General features: G+C 43.4%; 1 protein-coding gene across 2 annotated transcripts in view; it reads right to left on the bottom strand.

Moving 5' to 3' along the window:
* The window catches only part of LOC112120565 (disabled homolog 1), a 258238-nt gene that overhangs the window by 209793 nt on the left and 23615 nt on the right, over nt 1-24830 (bottom strand). For both annotated transcript variants that reach the window (XM_024219691.2, XM_024219692.2), the window contains exon 2: nt 8580-8692. The gene's annotated coding sequence lies outside the window, so the exon portion shown is untranslated. The remainder of the gene's footprint in view (nt 1-8579; nt 8693-24830) is intronic.

Below are 24830 nucleotides of genomic sequence, written 5' to 3'. Positions count from 1 at the left end.
GTACCTCCTCCTAGCAGGAGCGTGCTATGCGCTGGAACTATGAAGGAGCCAAGCCTTGAGGCAGAGTATCCCCAGGTTGGGATGTAGAGTGCATCCTTTGTTCTGCAATAGGAGGTATGGAGTGGATTGGAGGGATATTGGCACCAGTTGTGACAAGTAAGGGAACCAGGTCTGTTTTGGCCAGGTGGGAGCAATCACTATGACGTGCTGCTTCTCTTTTTATTTTTAAAAGGACTTTTGACAGAAGGGGAAACAAGGGAAAGGCACAGAGAAGGTCCTTGTGCCACGGAAGAAGGACGGCGTCACCCAGAGAGTGCTGTCCTATCCCTGTTCTGGAGCAATAGAGTGGACGTTTCTTCTTCAGGTAAGTGGCGAACAGGTCTGTAGTTGGTGTCCCCCACCGCCTGAAGTGGTTGTGAAGCACTGCTGGGTTTATCTCCGATTTGTGGTTGTGAGGGAACTTGCGACCAAGACTATTGAGTTTGGACTCCAGGAAGGTAGGCTGCTGATAGTGTGACAGTGTGGAATGCTTCTGCAGAAAGGGAGGTAAAGCTGGCTCCTCCCTGCCAATTTATGTAGTACATACAGGCTATGTTGTCTGTTAGGGCTCTTGTGTGTATTCCCTTGATCAGTGGAAGGAAATGGGTGCAGGCTTTCCTGATCACCCCGAGTTCGAGGAGGTTGATGTAGAGGGACATCTCCATGGGTGACCATTTGCTTTGTGTTGTAAGGACGTTTAGATGCGCGTCCCATCCTATAAGGGATGCATCGATGATGAGAAGTAATGACAGGGAAGTTTAGGAAAAAGGGATCCCATTTTTCCACCAGTCCAGGGAGTTTTTGGGGTAGTGACAGAGGTTTGTCTAATCTGTCTCTGTTTGGTCTGTAGACTGAGATTAACCATATCTGGAGACACCGCATGAGAAATCTGGCATGAGGTAGCATCACTGTGCCTGCCGCCCTATGCCCCAGGAGTTGGAGACAGTGTCTGGCTGAATTTTGAGGGCTGTTTTGTACTGTCTCTATGAGCCAGGCCAAGATGAGGAACCTGTGTTGAGGCAGGAGCGCTTTGGCCTGTCTCAAGTTGAGGTTGGCCCCTATGAACTCTAGGCGCTGTATAAGGGTTAAGGTTGATTTTTGGACATTGATCTGTAGATCCAGTTCCGTGAACAAGTCTACTGCAGTTCTGGTAATCTGGCAGGCCTCGTTGAAGGAGCGGACTCTGAGGAGACAATCATCCAGGTAGGGGAAGATCTTGACCCCTTGGGAGTGTAGGTGAGCAGCCACTTCTGAGAGGACCTTGGAGAATATTCTAGGAGCTGATGCTAGTCCGAAGGGGAGTACTCTGTACTGGTAGTAGTCTTGTCCTAGGGTAAATCTGAGGAACCGTCTGTGGGACAGTAGGATTGAAATATGGAAATAAGCATCCTGAAGGTCGAGGACTGAAAACTGGTCTCCCTGTTCCAATGCTGGAATAATGGCCACTAGAGTGATCATCTTGAATTTTTGAACCTTGATGAATTTATTGAGTAATCTGAGGTCTAGTATGCGTCTGCAACCTCCCTTCTACTTGGGTATCAGGAAATAGCTAGAGTAAAAACCTTTGTCTTGTAGATGGTGAGGTACTGGTTCTATGGCTCCTATCCAGAGAAGGAGATCTATTTTTTGTCATCGTAAACTCTCGTGAGAAGGGTCCCTGAAGAGAGACAGGGAAGGGCATTGTGGAGGTGAGAGAGAGGTAAAGTGGGTGGAGTACCCATTGCAAATGATTTGCAGAACCCATCGGTCTGATATTATATGTTCCCAGGTGCTGTAGAACAGGGCAAGCCGGTAAGCAAATGGGTGGGACAGGTTGGTCAGCTGCAGCGGTTGAGGAGAGTGGTCATTTCGACCAACACATCAAAACTGATGTTCTGAGGTGGATGGTTGTGAAGTGGAAGGCTGTGGGCCTGATGGTTTGTGTGTAGAGAATCTGGCTCTCTTTCTTTGAGGTTTGTAGAAGCATTGAGTTGGGAATTGTGAAGTATGGGATTTAGACTGAAACTGCAGACTAAATTTTCTCTTTTGTCCAGGAGTATAGATCCCTAATGAGTGGAATCATTAAGAGTATGGAGGGATATGTCAATCTTTTCAGCAAATAACTTGGTGCCTTCAAAGGGAAGGTCTTTGTGACAGGGTTTGGACTCACCACTGTGGCGCCTCCTACCGGTCGGCTCGGGGAATTGGTTTGGTCCGGTAGAGCGCCCCCTTCTGGTGACGTCCCGCCTGTCGTCTCGCCTTCGCTAGGTGCGCGCCCTTGCGTTGCCCTCAACGTACGGCGTCCTCTTCAGGAACACTGCCCTCCGACAGTGTTCCTCTGTCCACTCACACCCCCTTCCGGGGGGTGGTGATCAACAGTCACGCCTTTGAGCCCGATCCCTCCTGTCGAGGATCTGGCGTGGTTCTGGCCGGCCGCTCCCTGCGGCCTATGGCTGAGGGTATGGCCGAATGAAACAAAAAGGGGGGGACTCAGGCCCGCCCACTACTCTGAGTCCCGGTCCAGAGGCCCTCTGGCGACAGTCGGGCTGTCCTCCTCCTCCTTTCTCCTCCGGCTACTCCTCTGGACCACTTCCCCAACGGCCCTTCTCTGAGCTCGGCCTTCTCCTTTCAGGCCTGCCGCCTGGCAGACTACAGCGTAGGGCCTTCTCTCACTGTCTAGAGCTGGCCTGCACTGCGCTGTCCGTGGTGCTGGCCTCCCAGCGCTGGAGACAGACCTTCCCCTCTGAAGGCCTGGGACAGACTGACTGCTCTGGCTCTGGGCAGTCTTTTATATGGCTGAGCCGGGCTCTGATTGGCTGGCCACAATCTGTCTCCTGATTGGCTCCCAGCAAGCCCTTCTTGGATTGGCTGCGCGACTACGCAGGCGCCCAGGCCTGCCGCAGCCCACCCTCTCCGGGTGTGGGGCAGTCGCCCCACCACAGTCTTCTACAGTCATCTGCACTTCCTTAGGGAAGCCAGACAGGTGTAACGCCGTCGCTCACCACATAACCACTTCAGTGGAGATGGACCAGGCTGCTCTGCTGGCTGCATCAAGGGCTGACTCGAGCCTTGTGTTGGCTACTAGTTGTCCCTTCTGGATAATAGCTCAGAACTGGGCACAGTGTGACTCTGGGAGTTGTTCAATAAAAGTGTTGAACTTTGAATAACTGACACTCATATTTCACCTTTAACGCTTAATAATTTGCAATTCTAAATTTCTCCTGAAGAGGTCCAGGCATTTCCAATCCCGATCATAGGGGGTGGATCTCATTTGGTGCTGGTGGCCCCAGGAGTTTACAGCAGCTATGCCGACAGAATTAGGGGAAGGGTGGGAAAAATGAATTCCATCTCCCTAGCTAAGACATAATATTTTTGATCATCCTATTTAGACGTAGGTGTCACAGATCCTGGAGTTTGCCATATAGGCTTGGCTGGGTCCAGAAGAGCCTCATTGATAGGGAGGACTATTCTGGAGCACGAGGAAGAGTGTAGGATGTTGAGGAGATTGCGATGAGTATCTGCGGTATGTTTGCTACCCTTTTTGCCAAGTCCTGGAAGAGCCAGACATCATTGCCTCGTCTGGAGAGGAGGAAGATATGTTAGTTCTCGGTGCAACTTCTTCCTCTACTCTGTTCCTCCATGATTTCCTCTTGAGTTTCAGAGGCTCTGGATGCCATGGCAGAGGGAGAACATCTCAGAGGCTCACGATGAGTCAGGCTAGAAGCCTGACAAGTGCAGGTTCAATATGCCACTCAGGGATCCCAATAGGGCCAATGGGATGGTGGATAGAGCTTGATGGTGGTGCCCATGGCTGGCCATACCATTGTGGTAGCACAGCAAGTTGAGGATATGTCTGAGGAGCCCGTTGATAACGGGCAACATAGGGAGCATGGGAGGAGTGGTAAGAGATGACCTCCTCTCACTCACTGTCTGCGTCACCACTAGAAAGTGGAGATGCATGGCAGGGTACTGAAGAAGTTTCCCATGTTTGGAGAAGATGTGGTACCAAAGGGGAGACTCTTGTATATCAGATACTCTGATTTCTCTCAAGTACCGGAACTTCTGTGGTGCCAACCAACCCCGTGCCCCTGGTGACATGAAGGGAGTTGGGGATTTCACCTGCACCCAATGCTCTGGTGCTGGATGGGTCACAGCTGACGGTGCCTAAGGTACAACGTGTACCAGCAGCATCTTCTTAACACTGTGCTCCCTACTCCTGTCTTTGCTCACCGATACCATTGGCTCAGTGCCTGTGCCCATCAGGTCTTTAGGTGCATCAACAGTACCTGCTGCTCCAGACCCTCATAAGCTATGTTACTGTGCTTGGACTGTCTCGCTATCAGTGGTATGGATGATACCAAGTGTGCTGGCTATCTTTTACAGCTAGCTCAGGGCTCACAGCTCTCTTTTCAGATGTCTTACAAGAGGGGCCTGCATCTTATTTCTTCAAACCATAGTCCCTGGATGTTGACAGTTGTGGGGAAGATTCGTGCTTTCTGGGTGAGTCTTGGCACAGATCCAGGGAAAGCTGAAGGGCTGCCTCCATCATGATGATCTTCTGCCTCAATTTCCTGTCGTTTGAGACCTGGGTTTAAGTTGCTGACAGAGACCACACTTTTGCAGAATATGGCCTCCCCCGAGGCAGTGAATGCAGTGGGAGTGTTTATCTGCCACAGGGATGGACTCCTTACAAGAGAGGCACTTCTTGATGCCCAGTGAGCTGGGCATACCCCATTGTGGGAAGGGGCCCCCGTTAAAAGGGGGGAAAATAAAAGGAGGTTTTTTGTTTGTTTTTTGAAGAGAAAATAAGGAAAAAACTACAACTCAGTCTGAAGGGGCTAACTAGCTACTAAAAATGCTAAAAAAAATAGAGAAAAACTAACGATCGCAAATGGACTGCTAATGACTCCATCTCTAGCCAGGGGCAGTTTAGAAGGAACTGGGGAGGGTTAGCCTGCACACGCTGGTTAGCCTCATGGTGGGGTACGAGGGCAGACAGCACGTGTGTGGGCCAAATGGACACTGCTACCAAAGTTCTCCAATCAGCAGTGCAAGCGCACCTACAGTGAAGCATCCATAGGGCCACTACTCGAAGAAGAAATGACCCACCCACTTACCTAGACAAACAGGTTCCTGCAAGTCATCATATAAGGTAAAGGTTCTGAATTTCAATATGTAGTACTGGATGTATTTTAAATATGTGCTGTACCTATACTCCTAAATGACACCCATTTATTCAATAGCAGACAGTACATACTCTTCAACATATACTTATTTAGGTACTGTGTTTGAGACTTTCAAAGTAGTGTAGAGGAGTTAGTTACACATCTTCCATTAAAATTCACTAGTAGAAAATGCAGGGCTAAATTGCTTGCACTGCTTTAAAAATCTCAACTTGTACGGTTGGGGTTTTGATACAATACATGTGGCATGGGATTTTCCAACACAATTACATAATCTGCTGTACCGCATGCTTTAGTGCTGTATTCTTAAATTATCATGTGAATTTTGAGGTAATAATTAATTCTGATCTCTGCTATACACTTAAATTATCCATGTATTGATAAAAGGGTGTTTCAATATGATCAAAGAGACTTCTCTTAAAAGTGTTCACTGTGTCCTTGACGAAATACATACTCTAAACAAGCACTCCACATGGGTATCACACTCACTCATTAGGGATAACACCCACAGCTGCAAATATGTGCAATGAATTCATGCATTTTTTTTAAATGTGTAGATATTACATTAGTTGGAAGAAGGCCCTTAGGGCTCCGAAATGTAGAAAGTAATTTATTTATCTTTAATTCACCCAATCTAAAACATTCCCAACACTAAATAATTACATTTCAATAGGATGATTAAAATAGCTTTTTTTACTCTAAGGGCTTGTCTTCACTACCAGGGTAAATTGACCTAAGTTACACTACTCCAGCTATGTGAATAACGTAGCTGGAGTCGACGTAGGTCAGGTCGACTTAACACGGTGTCTTCACTGCGCTGCTTTGATAGGAGATTTACCTTACTCTTCTCAGGGGGTGGAATACCTGAGTTGACCGGAGAGTGCTCTGCTGTCGATTTAGCGGGTCTTACTAGACCCGCTAAATCGACACCTGCTGCATCAATTGCAGCAGCGTCGATCTCCCCGGTAGTGAAGACAAGCCCTCAATCTATCTAGGGAAGTTGTTAGGGCTGTTATCAATGTGTGTGTTTCCTTACCGTGCACCTAAAGTGTATGCTTTAACTTTTCTCTCTCAAATGAAATGTGTGTGTTGCCTTTCTCATGTTATTATGAAGACCAACATTTACTTGCAATAGCACCAACCATTTTACTAGTGGTGGATAGCATTATCTGGAGAATAACCAAAGGTGTGTTGAAACTCCAGAGCCTCAATAACTTATCTTCAATCACATTACTGGAAAAATGAGCCTGGGAAATTATTCTAATTTATATGATATTGCTCTACTTTGCAAATGTGACATGCATCTCCAATCCTTATCTAAGATTCTCTGACTAGTAATGTAACTTCTCAGATTAGCCACTGAAACTGTACAGTATCAGCACAACATGGATTATTCATTGGGGAATGCTATTCACAGTGAATAAGAAGGTCGGTGCTATTGGAGGTAAAGAAAGGACCAAATGACCTATTTTGCATTTGAAAGCCAGTACAAGGCAGATAAGAAGGAACAAGCATTTATATACTGGGCATAGCTATAAATATTATACAAAACCATATAAGCTATATTTGTTTTATGTAGTCTCATCATTTCTGTTTTCTCCTCATCTGTTTGTTGCATCCAACTATTGTCTCTCATCTTAGGTCGGTAAGGTCTTTGGGGCAGGGACCATCTCTTTGTAATGTATTTGTGCAGATTCAACCAGAAAGGGGCCCTGATCCATGACTGAAGTCCACAGGCACTACCAGGTACAAATAACTGATTACTGTTAATATCAGACAAACCCTCACACCCACAATTAGATCCATCAAAGTGGATCTTCAGCAAAGATAAGGGAAGCTCACTAATAAGCTCACTGCCTGAAGAGGAGGAGAGTGGACAGAGAAGCCTGCAATTCCTACTGAATCAAGTGCAACTCAAAGAGCCCCTTTATGCCAACTGGAAAAGGGGCTGGATCTTTAGCTGGAGTACATAAACTGGCATAGCTCCATTGACTTCAGCTGAAGATCTGTCCCATGTGTATAATTCCTTCATTCACTCTGTTAAATCATGTTTGTCAGCAATTACATAGCTCCAATGTGTGCATAAAGCTATTCTGCGCCTTTTGATTACCAGGACATTCACACCAACACAGTGAAATAGAAAGATATGAAGCAAGTAATTCAACTGTTAAAAAAAAGTTATGCATTTGATATGTATGCTTGATCTCTGGCTAAATAAAAATAGTAGTAAGTCATGCTTCTACCAAAACACCATCTGAAGTTCTAGTGTTTGAATAAACTAGCTACTGTTCTACGAATTTCATCCTAGGCAATATTTCTTCTCAGTTTTATACTGGAACAATATAATTCAAAATAAAACTCAACACGTTAAGCAGTAAAGATAGAAGAATATGTTGAGCTTCAGAAAAGTTTATTTTTCTTTCCCTGAAATACAGCACTACTTCTGTATGTACACTAGCCGCAGCACTGGTTTATTTCAGTGCTCTGTAAAAAAGTTACCAGTCTTGGGAGAAAAATCTTCAACTCTGCTTTGTGTTCCTCCTCATAGTGTCAGTGAGAGCATCAGCACTTCTTAGATAACCCATAAAAAGCAGCAGTGCAAATCCTGCAAACTCCTACTAGATGTTCTACTTGCTGGTTTGTTAGTACCAGTTGCAGCAACACCTTTTTATGAATATCAATTTACTCACTGCACAGATTTTAGAAAGCACAATGTAAAAGCAAAGGCAGCCTTAACATTATCTGTTTGTCTTGTATGCCAAGAAACTGCTTCCTTTCTCTCTGTCTCCAATATATTTTTCTTATTGTGGTTCATCTTAAAAATGAATCATCATAAATTTAAAAATATGTTCCTGCAAATCTCTGGTTGATTCTGTAGTGAGAATTCATTTATTATGAGACTATATGATGCAGAGCTCTGCCTTTTACCTGAACATGACATATTTTCACTTCGTTTTGATTCCACATTTGAAAATTGGTCCCATCAATTCTTCACCAGACCCAAAACTTTACTGATTTGTTCACTGAAACATTAAATGCCAATTAGAAGCCATGTAGACAAATAAAATCATTTACCAGTTTAATGTCTGTAGTTTCTCATCTAAGGAAAGAGAAGTACAGTTTTAGGAGTGATGAGAATCCACATCTGAGATCAAAATCAATTAGCTTTAATCCTTTTGATCCTTAGCTCAAGCTGAAAGTCAAAAGACTTCCTACACTGGTTAATTTTAGATGCAATTTTGGAAAATTGTTTACTTTTTTTATTTTGAAAGGGCATTACATCCTTCATGCATTGGCCAGACTCAGTTTATGCATTGATTGTGATCAGTGATTTTCTGCATCAGTTGCTAGTGAGGGAAAAACAGGCCGTATACTTACATTCCCCATAATGCATCATTTTCTCTCTAAACAGTGGCAGCAAACAGGCACATCCAATACTGTATTACTTTCTTCTCTCATTCATGACGATGTCACACCCAGGCACTGTGATTCTGAAAAAGAAGCATTTCCCAGGTTCTAAGGATAGAGGTACCCCAACCAATCCATCATGCTTTGTGTGCTAATGATAGACTCATGCATAAGAGGTACCATAAGCAGTGAGAGGCAGCAGGCATGAAAAGAAGTGAATCAACTGTCAACGGTTGTGATCTGAAGGACTGCAAGGCTGTGATTAGAATTTTCAATCACGGCTTCCACAATTCATCATGTTACCAAGGAAAGAACGTTTTTATAGGCATGTTCCTTCATCAGTCCTTTCTGCTATTAGCATAGCAAGTTCTAGGGCACACACAAAAAAATGTATCAGATCTTGCTGCCTTACAGTTAAAAGCATGTATATTTGAATCTTTAGGGGGAAAAGAGTAAAAGACATTCCAGGGCAGCGTAACGATCATTTCCTGTTTGCATATACACCACTGAAATAAGATGCTCTATACACAGAACAGCATTTCAGCTGAAATAAAGCAAAATACATGCCTCTCTCCCCCCACACACACACACATCCTTCTGCTGCAGTCATGCTTCTAGACAGCTACGTTGAAAGTACCTCAGAATGTTTGACCTGGCTGCCGTTGGGGGATATCAAGAAGAATACAATCTAACAGAAATCCTTATTCAGAACTTGTTTACACGCTCTATGCAACTCTGAGAAATGCAAGGACAGAGTTCTTCACAAAGAAAGCACACTCATAGCCTAACTACACAAAACTGCTTTCAGTACCCAATGTAGTGAGACCAAAGCCATACTTCTCAAAATAAAAAAAAAGATTGCCATGCTGATTTAGAGTGTGTGTATGTAAATTCACAGTAACCATTGGTAGGGTCTAATTTTGAGTCAGTGCATGGAGTACTAATGCAAACTATGTTCCATTTAGCGAAGAGAAGGATGATCTTGTGATTTAAAAGGTCTGGATTCAATTTCCAGCTCCCTCTATGACCTTGGGCAAATCATTTAATCTCTTGGTGCCTCAGTTCTCCATCTGTAAAATGGAACAATATTTCCCTACTGCAAACAAGAGTTGTAAGAATAAATTCATTAATCTGGGAGGCATTCCAATACTGTGATGAAGGACATCAACAGAAGATCATAATTCTGCAATAAGATCTGGGCTGACCGATGCTTGTGTGCCTATGGAGTCCTGCTGACTTCAGCAGGGTGCCGTGTAGTATAGGGATCTGTCTGAGTGGATCTCACTACAGAGTCAGTGTCTAAAAATCAAAATAGGTAGGGAGATAACCAAAGATCAGCCATTTACTAATGCATGCTGTGACAGTGTACCCCATAAGGCTTTATGGGGAGGGGGTGCTTATAAATGTATGTATGACATAACTGGAATATGTTTGGTGCTGCCTGTGCCAGGTAACATATCTCCGTAAAGGTTATGGTCTACTATATCTATTCATCCTATTTGTACATATATATCATTTTCTACTTGAGGTTAAGAATATGGGCTGTATGCTTGCTTGGTTTCTAAGTAAGCTTTGGGAGGCATTTGGTCAGCTTCTTTAGGAAGGAATTCGCCAGGTTAAGTACCTGATCAGGAAACACTCGGGGAACAATGCATCTTGGAATGCTCCAATCCACATAAGAAGTCTTCCTGGAGACATGCAAGATACCATGTGGACAATGGCTTCAGCCTGTAAAGACTGAGTCATGCAGGGACATGTGACTTGCCCAGGTGACTCCAGAACTCCATCTTGGAGCTGGACTTTGCATAGGAGGGGGGTCTCCTCCCACAAGAGAGAGTCTATTTAACCCTGGGGGAGACCCCTCCATTTTGTCTTCAGCTGGCTAAAGAAGGAGCCTCTCCACCCCCCCAGGATGCTTGAAGGAAACTGAAACAAAAGACAGTAACTACAGGGGTTGTGAGAGATTGCTGGACCCAGGCTAAAGGGAGATTAGCCTGTAAAAGGGAGCATTCTGGAACTGGTGAGGAACTTATCTGTATTTAGTTTGATTAGGCATAGATTTGCGCATTTTATTTTATTTTGCTTGTGACTTGCTTTGTTCTGTCTGTTACTACTTTGAACCACTTAAATCCTACTGTCTGTATTTAATAAAATCACTTTTTATTTAGTAATTTACTCAGAGTATGTATTAATACCTGGGGGAGCAAACAGCTGTGCATATCTCTCTATCAGTGTTATAGAGGGCGAACAATTTATGAGTTTGCCCTGCATAAGCTTTATGCAGGGTAAAACGGATTTATCTGGGTTTAGACCCCATTGGGAGTTGGGCATCTGAGTGCCAAAGACAAGCACACTCCCGTGAGCTGTTTTTGGGTAAACTCGCAGCTTTGGGACAAGTGATTCAGACCCTGGGTCTGTGTTGAAGTGGACTGGAGTGTCTAATTCAGCAAGACGGGGTGCTGGAGTCCTGAGCTGGCAGGGAAAACAGAAGCAGGGGTAGTCTTGGCACATCGGGTGGCAGCTCCCAAGGGGGTTTCTGTGATCCAACCCGTCACAGTGGCAGCAGGGTGCCGTGTAGTATAGGGATCTGTCTGAGTGGATCTCACTACAGAGTCAGTGTCTAAAAATCAAAATAGGTAGGGAGATAACCAAAGATCAGCCATTTACTAATGCATGCAAATAAAGTATTACCAGTAATTTAAGCTGAAATTTCCACCTTAAATCACAAGTAACATACATTTAAAACACTCTATGCATGTATATAATTAATGCCTTTAAGGTCTTGCCCTCTTTTGGAAACATGAAAAGACACTAGGCATTTTTTTCAAGTTTCAAGTTAGAAACAATTAATAAAATAAAGCCGTTTATTTCAAACAACTAACTGGAATCAATTTAATCTTAAAATGGAGGCAAAAAATTATTTTACTAGACATCTAATTTAAAAATATTGCAACAATATTCACACAGCAAACGGATGCACATGAATTAAAAAGCATATATAAATTAAGGAGAAACTTTACCACTTGGATATGATTGCCACTTGTCTCCAAACCCCAACAAATGTTTTTAGTAATATTTATTTCACCTTGTGGTCAGCAGATACTCTTTAAATGGTTATTTGGGCATGTCTGTGTCTTGGTTTGGTTCTTGGCTGTGTTAATTTCTTACAAAAAACAGTAATTTATGAAAGCATAGACTTTGATAGGTAGATGTTTCAGAATTATTAACTATTAAAAAGCCTTTTATGTGCTAACTTGTAAATCTTTTTTTTTTAACTGATTATCATGTTAAAACGTAATTGTTTTCCCATTAAGGAAAAAATCAACAGATAATTTGCAGTATCTGGCCTTGGTCCTGCAATGACTCAATGTGGGCAATCTCTTTTGCCCACACTGAGTCCCACTATAAGTGAAACAGGAATCTCCAGTTGGGCACAGGAGACCCACAGAGCTCATTACAGGACTGAGGTCTTAGAAGGGAAGGTAGGGGGGAAAACACAGCTATAGTAGGATATGCTGGACACCTAGAAAGAAGAACTGTTTACATCAGCTAAAATGTCAGCCGGTCTCTCTGACATCTCTCTGTGGATGTCTGGCCACCTGCTCAAGCTCAATATGGCTAAAATAGAGCTCCTAATCTTTACCCTAAGCCTTTCCCTGCCACTTCCTTTCTTGATCACTGTGGACAACCCCACCATCCTGCCCGACACTCGGGCCCGTAACCTGGGTATAGCTTTGACTTGGTCTTCTCTCTAGGTACTTACATGCAGGCTGTCTAAACCTTGCAGATTGTTTTTGCACATTATCTCTAAAATACACCCTTTCCAATCCATCCTCACTGCTAAAACTCTCATCCAGGCTCTCATCTCACATCTCGAGTATTGCAACATCCTCTGGCCTTGACAACTGCAATCTTGCCACACCCATATCCATTCAGAATGCTGCTGCAAAGAACACTGTCCTAGCCAGTTGCTTTGACCATCTCACTCCCCCTCTTTGAATCCCTCCACTGCCCTTCCTTCTCTACTGGTCAAGCATAAGATGCTTGTCTTCACTTTCAAGGCCTTTCATGGCCTATGCCAACCCTACACCTATCATTCACTATCGAAATGTCGATTCTCACCTCCCACTGGCCACTGATGCCAGCTCACTTGTGACATATTTGAGAAAGCACCTTTGTGCTTTCTCTCTTGCTGTCCCTCACACCTTATAAGCATCCACAAAGCTACCTCATTATCATCCTTCAAATCCCTCCTCAAACCTTTCCTTTGCCATAATGCCTACAAAAAACGTGACAGTGGTTAAGCCACTGGTGTGCTGAGACTACTGCCTAGCATACTGACCAATGCGGTCTCATTGTTTCCTTCTTCTCCCCCATCTGTCTGTATCCATCTGCTGTCTCTTATCTTATACGAGATTTTAAGCTCTCTGGGGCAAGGATTTTTGTTCAGTCTTTGTATTGCACCTAGCACAATGTAGTTCTGATCCATGACTGGGGCTCCTAGGTGTTACAAAAATACAAACAAACAAACAAACAAACATTTGTTTGTGACACATCTGCCTTCTAACACCAGCGACTAAAACCTTGCAGACATGTTCAAGACATTGTTAAGAATCATTTCAACCTGATTTCATCCTACAAACCTCAAATCTAATCTCCATTCCAGAAATGATGATAAAATAGAAAATGGCCTAAAAATTGAATCTCTATTTCCATTCATTGTAGAACAACACGTGTCGAGAAAACACACTATACATACAACAAATCCTCTCTTTTCAGTAATCCTTACTCGTAATCTTCTAGGGACCTATTTTTACTTTTCCCTTGGCATTCACATCTCTCAGCATTTGCCAACTGCTGCAGATCATTTCACCCAGTGAGCGGCTGCATATTCAGCTATTTATTCAGGGAAGATAGCATTCAAAATGTGTGGGTGTGAACCGGCGTGAAAGAGGGGGTTTGGACTACAACACATTTTAACATAGGTTCCAGTATATATCACATGTAAAACACCTAGAGGTTCATTTTTAGCCATTACTCCTGAGGCAATTCTGCACCAAAAAAATAAAAATTATGCACACAATATTGCAAAATTCTGCAAATTTTATTTGTCAATAAATAAATGTGGCTCCAGCATGGCAATTGGGAGCACAGGCCACTGGCTGCACTGAGATGGGAGATCACCCTGAAGGCCCCACCTTCCCCGGGACAGGGACTCGTGGTGAGGCTGCACCTGACCCTGACACAGTGCAAGGGCTGGACCTGCCCCAGAAACACCCCAGGGCCCTGCCTCTCTAATGCCAGGTGCACCAGGTGTGGGTAGGCAGGATCCAAGTGTGGGATCCAGGTATGGGGTGAGAGGTTTCTGTGTGGGGCAATCTGGGGGCGGGCAGCTCAATGTGAGATCTGGATGCAGAGGAGCTCACTGGGGCATTCTGGGTGCAGGGACAATGGAACTCTGCAGGGGAGCCAGGTGAAGGTGGTTGGGGCTCAGCAGGGGAGGGGGTCTGGGTGTGGGGAGATGGGGCTTGGCAGGGGGTCCAGGTGCTGGGGGAGTAGGGCTTGATGGGGTGGGAGTTTGGGGGGCTCAGCAAAGGGGTCCAGGTGTAGGGAGGGTAGGGCTTGTCAGGGTGAAGGTTCGATGGACCTGCTTAATGGGGAAGCCCCAGCTTCTGCTGAGGGGATGCCGCATACTGGGCTCCTGCTTACCCCGCGATTCCCCTAACCTCTTTTCTTCCCCATCCCCCTCCCCTCACTCCCACATTCCCCTCCCCCTGTCCTTTCCACCCCCCAGGTCTAAGAATCCCTCCAGGAGTGAGCCATAGAAAGAAATCATTGTAGGCCGTTGTAGATATCCATGTACATTTAATATGTGCTATTTAAACAGCTAGATAAATAACTGCGAATGTATATTTTATTTAGCTAGTTAAATGTCATCTAATAAATGCACATGAATATCTACAATGAGCTGATTCAGCATAAAATATCTATGGCCAAGCCCAGTAAGGTCACTGATAATAACAGCAGCAGTTCCACCTACACAGAAGACAGGCTGGCTTGCTACAGTGGGCCAAGTAACACAACACACTAACATGTTTTAAAACAACTCTCTGCGCTGGGGAGTTGTGGGGCAGTCCAGAAGAAAGGAGACCAGGAAAAGAGCTCTTTGAAATGAGCTTCGTATTCCCTGTTATCCCCAGCTACCTGTCCAGCATCTCTTCCCTCTCTTCCTTCCTCCCCCACTTCCCTCATGATCCCCAGTATATGACCACCCAGCCTGCCACTGTTCCTACAGCCTCTTGGTCTGGGAGAGAGCACACTTGCACATCTGAAAAGTAGGAGAGGGTTAGGTCTCAGCAACCCTGGTGCTCATCAAAATAAATATGAATTCGTATTCACCTGTGTGTGCCTCTACTATCCTAAATTCGAGAGAAGAACATTCTCCTTGTCTGAGCTCTAGATTGGACCCTGTCAGCCAAAGAGTCATCTGTGAGACAGTGAAAAAGACCCCACTCTAATCAATGTATTTTATGGAAAGATCCTCTAATGTATTTCTGTTTTTCACAGGTGGCTGCGTTCCAGCTGTGTTTAATTGTATACAACTATTGTAACAACTTCAATCCTGAAGTTACATGAACATAAAATAGGCCAGACCTTAGTAGGCTTGCCCAGGTAAACCAATCCTGAGAGACAGATTGCATCTGTCAATGGTGACCATTGTTGAGCAAAGATTTTTAGTGTCCTCTGGAGGTTTAAAATACCAGAAGGGCCTAATCTAATTTGAGAAGGATCTGTTTGCTTCCTGAAGACTTCACACCACTTTCAGGAGCCATTTAGGATTGTGAAAATAAATAAATAATTCTCACCACTGGAGAAACTGCATATGAAGTTACAGTTTCATACAAATATCACACAATCATCAGTGTCCACTGTTTTCAGTGCGTGCGGGGAGGAGAGGCAGTTTCCACAGGTAAAAAACTGATAAAGACAAAAAAAAATTGGCTATAGTTACTAAATGGACAGAGTTAACCCTCAAAAAAATTAGGAGAAATGCAGTTTTATCCCTTGTGAAATCTCCTGATGTTGGCAGTGAAAACCAGTATTTACTGCCTGACCCTCCCCCCAAAAAATATCACAAATAAATATTAGGCATGCAAATGAATACTTATGAAGTGGTCATATAAAACTGTGCCAGTGGTTTCTCTATGATTTGTACTTTAGCTAAGAACCACACTGCTATCATTTCCAAATACACTAAATATGAAGAGACTCAGGCCTCCTGTTCTGGCATGTAGGCAAGATTGTGACCCATTTGTCTGGCAGCCAATATTCCAATTTACATGTACTAGAAAGCAACAGATAAGGGTCCTGTTTATGGATTAAAATATTTCAAGCTATATGTACAACACAGCCTGCTGATAAAGAACTCGCAATGCCCTTCCTCTGAATTTTTGTATACTTCATATGCAGTTCTTTTGCAGTCAAAGCCTTTTAACAAAAGTGATTTTCACCTTCTTCTTTGTGTAACCTTAACAGAACCCTGATATCATATAAGTTTCAGAATGACTATATACAGTGTGGACAGTAAGTCATTTTCGAGTATGCTATCATTCTCAAAAACTATTTCGATTTGCATCTATGACCGTTACAGCCAATGACTGATCTGTGCATCATAGTTACAAAAACAGCTAACCTCTTTTCCCCTTATGTTCCTGTCCCCTTGTGTTCCTTAAAACAAATAAATCAGTATGTTGACTGATTTAAGTACCTAACTGCCAGTCATTTCGCTCTCTCTCTTTTCTCCCTCAGTCCAGCCTCCATAACCCCAGTAATGCAGAGCGGTGATTAAATTTTAACGATATATAGCACCCAGAGTGACAAGCTAAGTGAACAGTTATAAACAAATAACACCGTAACACCGTAAAATAGGTTATTTGCCTCTGTGTACATTTTTGCAGAGCCAGTCAAGATACTGGTGCTTTTTACTAATGCAATACCATTAGTACTTAATGGTGGAAAGCACAGGAGAGCAATATACAGCTTACAAATAAGAAAATCTTAACAATACAGGTTTATCTTCCTCATGAATTACCTATGCAGTTTGTTCTACTATATAAGACCCATTGTTTCCACATTTGCAAATTACTTCCTGGATCTATTAACTAGAAAGGGAGAAATGCATTTTTCTGGCTTATTCCCTGGAACAAGCAGAATAAATCTGTCTAAACTGGTGAGTCTAAACCAGTAACAAGACCAAGATATTTCCAGCACATAATCATCAAGTCCCTAAAAAGACACAAAAGAACAGTTGGAGAACGGGGGAGGGGGGTGAGAGAGATTTAAGTGCATTGATAATACAATTTGAATGTATGTGAGGAATAAATAAAGATCTGTTAAGATTTTTCTAGACTTACTCCAGACCTCTCCAGGTATGAATATTCTGTAGGACATAAAGAACAACCTAAGGATACCACAAGGCTCGTACATATAATTCTAAGAACTACAAACCTTCTTGGTAATTTAGCTGCCCCAAAGCACAGATTTCTGTCACAGCCCTAGCACCTCGACCCCTTGCCCACTGCAAAAGGTGACTCCCTAGTCATCTGGCTTTGTGGTTGCATATCACAGGTTCTAACAATGTCTGATAAACAACAGAACTATGTTTTATTTACTTGTAACCACCCTCCCCAATCTGTCTTTCTTGGTGAACGTGGTTCATACTAAAACAAAACCTATGAGTTAAAAAGGTCTTATAGTCTGGAGGATCATGAGAGAAAAGGATGGGAGTCCCTTTTATATGCCATTAATTCTGAGAATTGAGGACAACACCTGATATTGCTAGTAAATAGCAGAAGCTATTCCCATTATGTTCTCATTAATAATGCACCACCTGCTATGAAAACCTTTGGTAAATCATGTTTAAATTACTGCACAATACATATTTAAGTAACATTAAGATTTTGACACAAACAACAAAAGCAAGGAAATTAAGTCTGACATTCCAGCTTTATCTCATCCCGTTGCTGCCTAAGCATTGTAGCCACATGCATGGCAGGCAAAGCCGCATGGCCTTTATTCACTTAAAGTTCTTGATGTGGAAACCAATCCAGTTTTAACAAGAGCTCCCACCTGTCAGGCTGGATTAGTTTTTATGTCTCCCCCATCTCACCTCAAATCCTCTCCACATCACTGAGTCCTGACTCTGGAGAAAATTACATGGGTGAATTTCTGTCCCACTGTCTTCAGGGTGCTTCACACGTGTTTCAGATTCCCACAAAATCAATGAGAGTATATCCACTGACTTCAGTGATCTCTGGATCAGGTTCTTTGCGTTTTATATGAAGAAGACCACCCCATTTTCATTATAATGGCTCCTTGATGAAAAGCTGATATAATGCCTTCCGCAGCCCCTTCTGCTCCTCACTGGCTCCCTGATCCACTGCACCCCTTTTTCAAGTTTAAGTCACCTACAGGATTTTCTACAATCTGGAGAAAAGGCCCACCCAACAGAGTTCTAAGCAGGCACCTTCTAATGAAAAATCTTCTATGCTCCTTGCATATTCTTCCGTTTCTTAAGCCACTGACCGTACCACTCAGGAGCACAGAATCCCTGAACTACGCATCCTCCCTTGGCTTTCTGCTCTGTGGAGTTATTGATCCCTACAAAAGCACGTGGAATGGCAAAAGGAGAAACTCTGACAGCAAAATGGTGGAGTTATGCTGTATCTGAAAAACAGGGAAATTATACAGCAGTATAGGCGGATGCATAATTACATAGGTCTGAGGCCTTGCTTGTAGGATTGTGTTGTGTTCTCAGTGTGCATGTGTTCGCACGTATGTAGAGCTCCCATGAAAGCTAAGTGAAACTATGTGTGTATCTATATCAAGAGTAAAACTTACCCCTTTGATCTAAAATCAGCCTTGAATTACCTCAGATTGCTCATTACTTGATGGTATTGTTTTTGTGAGAAGAGAAGGGAGAAAAGGGAAAGGGGGGGAAAGGAAAAGAAGAGAGGGGGAAAAAGAAGAAAAGATAGACCCTCACAAAAACTATAATTAGGGCCCTACCAAATTCAGGGTCCAATTTGGTCAATGTCATGGTCATAGGATTTTTAAAATCACAAATTTCATGATTTCAGTTATATAAATCTGAAATTTCATGGTGTTGTAATTGTAGGGGTCCTGACCCAAAAAGGAGTTCTGGAGGGTTGCAATGCTATTGTAGGGGGGAGTTGCGGTACTGCTACCCTAAATCCTGCGCTGCTGCTGGCGGCGGCGCTGGCTTCAGAGATGGGCAGTTGGAGAGTGGCAGCTGTCGGCCAGGAGCTCAGCTCTGAAAGCAGAGCTGCCAGCAGCGGCGCAGAAGTAAGGATGGCAATACCATACCATGCCACCCTTATTTCTGCGCTGCTGCCTGCAGAGCTGGGCTCTCCGTCAGCAGCTGCCACTCTCCGGCCGCCTAGCTCTGAAGGCAGCGCAGAACTAAGGGCGGCAATACCACAACCCCCCTAAAGTAACCTTGCAACCCCCCTACAACTCCCTTTTGGGTCAGGACCCCCAATTTGTGAAAATGCTGGTCTCCCCTGTGAAATCTGTATAGTATAGGGTTAAAGCACACAAAAGACCAGATTTCACAGGAAGAGACCAGATTTCACGGTCCGTGACACATTTTTAATGGCCATGAATTTGGCAGGGCCCTACCTATAAGGAAAACGACACAAACAAGCCATTAGAAGACATGTCTACACTGCAGAAAAACAAAAACAAAAACACACTCCAGGGCAGCAAGTCTCAGAGCCCAGGTCCATTGACTCAAGCTGGCAGCACAGGGCTAAAAATAGCCACACATTCCCATGTGGGCTACAGCCTGAACTCTAACACGCTCCCCCCATCACTGGGTTTCAGAGCCCCGGCTCCAGCCTCAGCCTGAATGTCTTTACTCCTTTTATTTATGTATTTATTTATTTTTGCCTTGTTGCAGAAGCCCAGCGAGCCCGAGTCAGCTGACCCAGGCTCGGAGACTTGCTGACGCAGTGGGTTTTTTGTTGGTTTGTTTTACAGTGCAGATGTACTGTAGGGGCCGAAGTCCCATTGAAAGTCATTGGGACTTAGGCTCCTAAGCTACATGGCCATTTTTGAAAACTATATCCAGGAAGTATAAATTAAAAACCTGTTCAGGATTTTAAAAAGACTTAGAATTGTGCCCCCATAGATGGTGCTCTTTTTCATCTGTTTTCATTGAGTGCACACAGAACTCACCTCTAACCACGCAGAAGTGGGGAGCAGCACCCCGAGACACAATCCACCCTGTGCTCAGGTCCCTACAGAGGGACTCCACACACTCCACTCTCAGTACTCTCCACGCAGGCCATCAGCCATGTGTGAGGGGCAAGTCTTTCTTCAGCTCTACAACGGAAATCAGTGGGAGTAGGGTGTACTTATCAGAAAGCACAATTTGGCCCTGAACATAAAAACAAGTAAGAAAAACTTTTTCAAACTGTTGAAAAAACATCCTCAAATCCTTGATCTTTTGTTGACAAGTTTCAGAGCAATTTTCATGGTTGAGTTACCAATGCCTTTTTAATGAAAACACAGAACACTGCTTAGAACATCACCATTACTAGGTAATGCACATTAAATAAATCACATATTAAATGGTGTGTATATGTCTATGTATATAAATGAGGCTAGTACTGCTGCCTATTAAGGTTGACTGACCCTTCCCATTAGAAGACTCTGTTTTAAATTGCTTATCACCTTTGCAAACTAAAAGTTTGGGATGAATTTTTACATGCAGGGTGTCTGTTTCGGGCTAAAATTATTTTATTTATTTATCTCTTTGTTTGTTTTTGAACAGGTCAGCCATTTCTGATAATGAGGAAAGAGAAAAAACACACTGTTCTGACCATGTTAAAAAAAATTCTGGCAACAGTTTCTTTGGACAGCTATTGCATGCCCGTGCTTTGGATGCAGGGGGCTGGCCTCTGTGTCAGGAGTGTGCCTTTGCCATCCTCCATGAAAATCCACCCAAATTTGGCCAAGTTATAAGACTTTGAAAAGTCATAGTTCAGACACACACAGTTTTATCAGCTAAAATCTCTGAAGATTCCATGCTCACTGAGCACCCTTGAGTCTCTCTCAGTTCCTAGTACTGCCAGACTGCATATGCACAATCCCACAAGTAATAGAGCATGCTCCACTCCCCCCCCCCACACACACACACCCCTCCTAGTGTGTTTGGCCCCCACAAAGCAACTGAGCACTACAGGGGTGAAGCTGTACTTCTCCAGGCCTGCTCCGGACTGGGATGGGTTTGGGCACACCAACTAAAATCAGGGATGCTTTCAATGACCTCTTTGCTATCACGCAGGCAGTGCCGAGAAGGATGGTGAGACTGGGACTGGATCAGCAAGAAGACTGAGACTGAGAGCGGGGAGGCAGAAACTGGGATTGATGGGTCAATGAGATTGGGAGAGGGCGGGGATTGTTTGGGTAAGGAGCCTTGGAGCCAGGTCGGAGGAGACTGGGATTGGCTGGACAAGGAGACAGGGACTAAGAATCAGTGTGGGGGAATGTGCATCTCATCCCCCTGTATTTCTGGTCCACATAGAGGCTAACAACTTACTCTAAGAGACAGTATGGTGTAGTGGATAGGCCATTGGACAGGGACTCAGGAGATCCGGTTTCTATTCCTGGGGCTTCCACAAGCCTACTGGGTGATCCTGGGCAAGTGACTTCACCTCCCTGTGATTCAGTTTCCCCATTTGTAAAATGGGAATATTGTTATTCATCTTTCTCTGTACAGTGCTTTGAAATCTACTAATAACAATGCCAGGTTAGTGCTAGATATTATTATTGCTGTCAGTTACACTGTCAGCTCTAGTAGCAGAGGTCTGCATAATAGATTTTAAAGTTCCAACCCTCTTGTTGACCCATAAAGGTGTCAATATGACACCACATGATGGAATGTCTGGTTTTTCAGTTTGCTTTTAAAAAAAACTTAGGGAATTGCACATAAAAACTATGTTGAAATACATTATTAAGATTGCAAAGTCAAGTACTCAAAAGTTAAGAATTGCCAGACCCCCTAGAGACTGTATCTTAATACATGCACATAATTACATGATTATTACACTATTTTTTTTCCTGCAAGGGACAACCCTCTATTAATTATACATTTTCTGGTTACAACTGTTCAGAGCCTGATGCTGGAGAAGCTTCAACTGGAGAAAAGTCCACAGGAAAAAAGTGTTAGGTAATCCTGAGGGCTTGTCTTCACTACCCGCCCGGATCGGCGGGTAGAAATCGATCTCTCGGGGATCGATTTATCGCGTCTTGTCGGGACGCAATAATCGATCCCCGAATCGACGCGCGTACTCCACCAGCCCAGGTAGGAGTAAGCGCCATCGATGCGGGAGCTGCGGTGGTCGATTTGCCGCCGTCCTCACAGCGGGGTAAGTCGGATCAGATACGTCGAATTCGAATTCAGCTATGCTATTCCCGTAGCTGAATTTGCGTATCTGAAATCGACCCCCCCCCCGTAGTGTAGATGTAGCCTGAGATAGCGCCATGTTCTACCACCCAAGGAAGACTTCATTCTGAATCTTTTCCACATGCTATTTGGTTGCAAGATTTTTTCCTAGGGGTCAGAACTTAGCCTCAGAGACAGATGCATTTTTCTTACCTGCCTCATTTTCATTAGTTTTATAGATCAGTCAGTTTTAATATTATGGTTTATTAAGATTTAATCCCACAATCAAGGATGGGAGGGACCCAAATGCATAAGCAAAAAACCTATGAAGGTCCACAGCAAACCACCCGGTGGCCTGCTACTTTTCCTAACAGTCTCATCCAAAGCTTGCTGCTCTCACACAAGACACATGAAATCACACAGGTCGTACATAAGAAAATGGATGACCTACAGCCCTGAAGGACTCTATGGAGAACTAGAGCTTTTTACAGGTCAAATGAGTGTGCTGAAAAGCTACCTCCCAGGTCACACAAACCCAGCTGTCTATAAGGAAGAAAGATCTGCAGTTGCACAACAATGGCCTTCTGAAGTTTCAAGCATTACACTCAGGCATAAAAAGCCTATGTTGTACTGAAGCATAAAATTGGTATGGTAAAGCAGCCTCATAAAATTCTATTTAATCAGTCACCTGGGGCAAGTAACTTTGAGAGTAAAATATCATTCATTTATTCGTCATAAACAACATTAATATATTAGGATTACCTAATGGCAGGGAAAAGCCAATCTCACTGACAGGAGTCATCTAATACCCAAAGTTTTGAATTTGGATGTGCAAGTGATCCTCTATGCATGAATAGGTGTTAGATAATCACATCCTAACAAAATGCAAGGAAGAAAAGCATGGAAAAGCTTTCACCAGATATAAATGAATTATATTGCAGCAGAAGCCTAAAGTCTCCATTACAGTCAATAGTCTCCCCTGCTCCACTGCACAGTCTCACAACCAATTCTTTAAAAAAAAGTTTGTGGTGGACAGCAAGGGTGCGAATGGCCTCTAGTATTTATCTTTCAGAACCTCTGTGATTTGTTTGTACAAAATTCACTATTAGTTTGTCTACAGGTTATATTAATGCTCCAGCAAATCATGTATGGGGTTGAAATGTCACAAGATCCAGTGTGTTTGAAAATCCCAACCCTAATGTTTAAAAGATTTAGCCCATTCAATTGATTAGCACGCTGTTAAATTGTTGTGCATGTGAGTTAGCAGTTATAAAAGCTGCATTTTGCACCCAACAGAAAGTGGATGGGTGGGAACATTTAATTATCAATAATTCCAGTTTGAAAGTTGTTCTGATTAACAAAATACTGTATGTTAATAGCACACCGTACTTAGGGTGGACATCATCTTTTACTCTTCACTGTCCTATATCATGGGCTGTTTTTTCTAGATTTTCTTCCACGTTATACTTTTGAAATGGGTTGTGACATCCTGCCGATTGGAGGTCTTAAGAGATAAAAATGGTAAGAAATAAAAAAATAGGCTCCATTTATTTTAAATGGTTAATTTTATTTCTTTTGAAAACCCTTTTTCTGGATGCCCAAAACAGGATATTTCTTTGTAAATGTTGTATATTGTTATGAACCCATAAATCAGACCTCATGAGTCCTTCCTGGTATAACACAGAAATAGTATATGAGCAAAAACTTTTCATTGAGGCTCTATAAAAAAAAAAGAAAGAATCACTTTCAGGCAGCCATTATTTACAATAACCACCAAACTCTCAAGAGTCAAAAGTACACAGTTCCTGAGCCCTATATCTAACTCAGCGTTCCACAGGTAAGCACATTACCAATCTGCACTTTTACTCTATGCTGAAGCTTAATGTGACTCCTTTCACATTCAAAGCCATCACCTTTTATGCATTGATTTACACACTCTGGTAACTATTTTTACAGGATCAAGTAACTCTCCTATATGGAAAAACCCAGACACAAATCAAGAAACACTGAGGTTTCTCTCAGAGAGTTTCCTATAGTTCTGCCATATGGGTAGATTTGGCCACTATATTCTATGGGTCCCTCCAAAGGCCATGCAGAACTCGGGGGGGAGGGGGGGGGGGCTGTGATGCCTCCTGGTAGATTTATTCTAACAGGTCTTTCCTGCCAGTTGCTGCCTTTGGATTACCCCAGCATAGAAGATGCTCCACTCACGAGTTATCAAGCTGCATTAATTTCCAAGTGGATTCTTCATAAGGGTAAGGTCATGGGTGTACCTTTCCCGGGACCTTTCACTCTCTCACACATTCACAGATCTCTCTGGGGGGGAAAAGAGTGATACTTCAGTCAGCTGACTTCCTCTTCTGCAAGGGCAGACAAAGATTCTCATCTCCGGATGTGAATCCACATGGCGCCATCTGGTCCATAGTGAATACATTTATCTCCAAACTATTCTTGAATAACCGTATCTGACATGAGACTAGATAAATATTCTTCACTTGAAATATTTATAACCACAACAGTAGAACAATTTTCTATGTTGATCAGTGCAAAGTAAGGCACATTGGAAAACATAACCTCAACTATACAGACAAAATGGTGGGGTCTAAATTAGCAGTTTCCACTCAAAAAAGAGATCTTGGAGTCATCGTGCATCGTTCTCTGAAATCGTCCGCCCAACGTGCAGTGACCGTGAAAAAGATAACAGAATGTTAGGAACTATAGTAAAGGGGTAGACAATAAGACTGAAAATA

This window comes from Terrapene carolina, unplaced genomic scaffold (genome assembly GCF_002925995.2).
Source record: "Terrapene carolina triunguis isolate 2854851 unplaced genomic scaffold, T_m_triunguis-2.0 Scaffold103, whole genome shotgun sequence".
Lineage (NCBI taxonomy): Eukaryota > Metazoa > Chordata > Testudines > Emydidae > Terrapene > Terrapene triunguis.
Note: the sequence above shows the minus strand (reverse complement) of the source record. Positions and strands in the feature narration are given on the sequence as shown.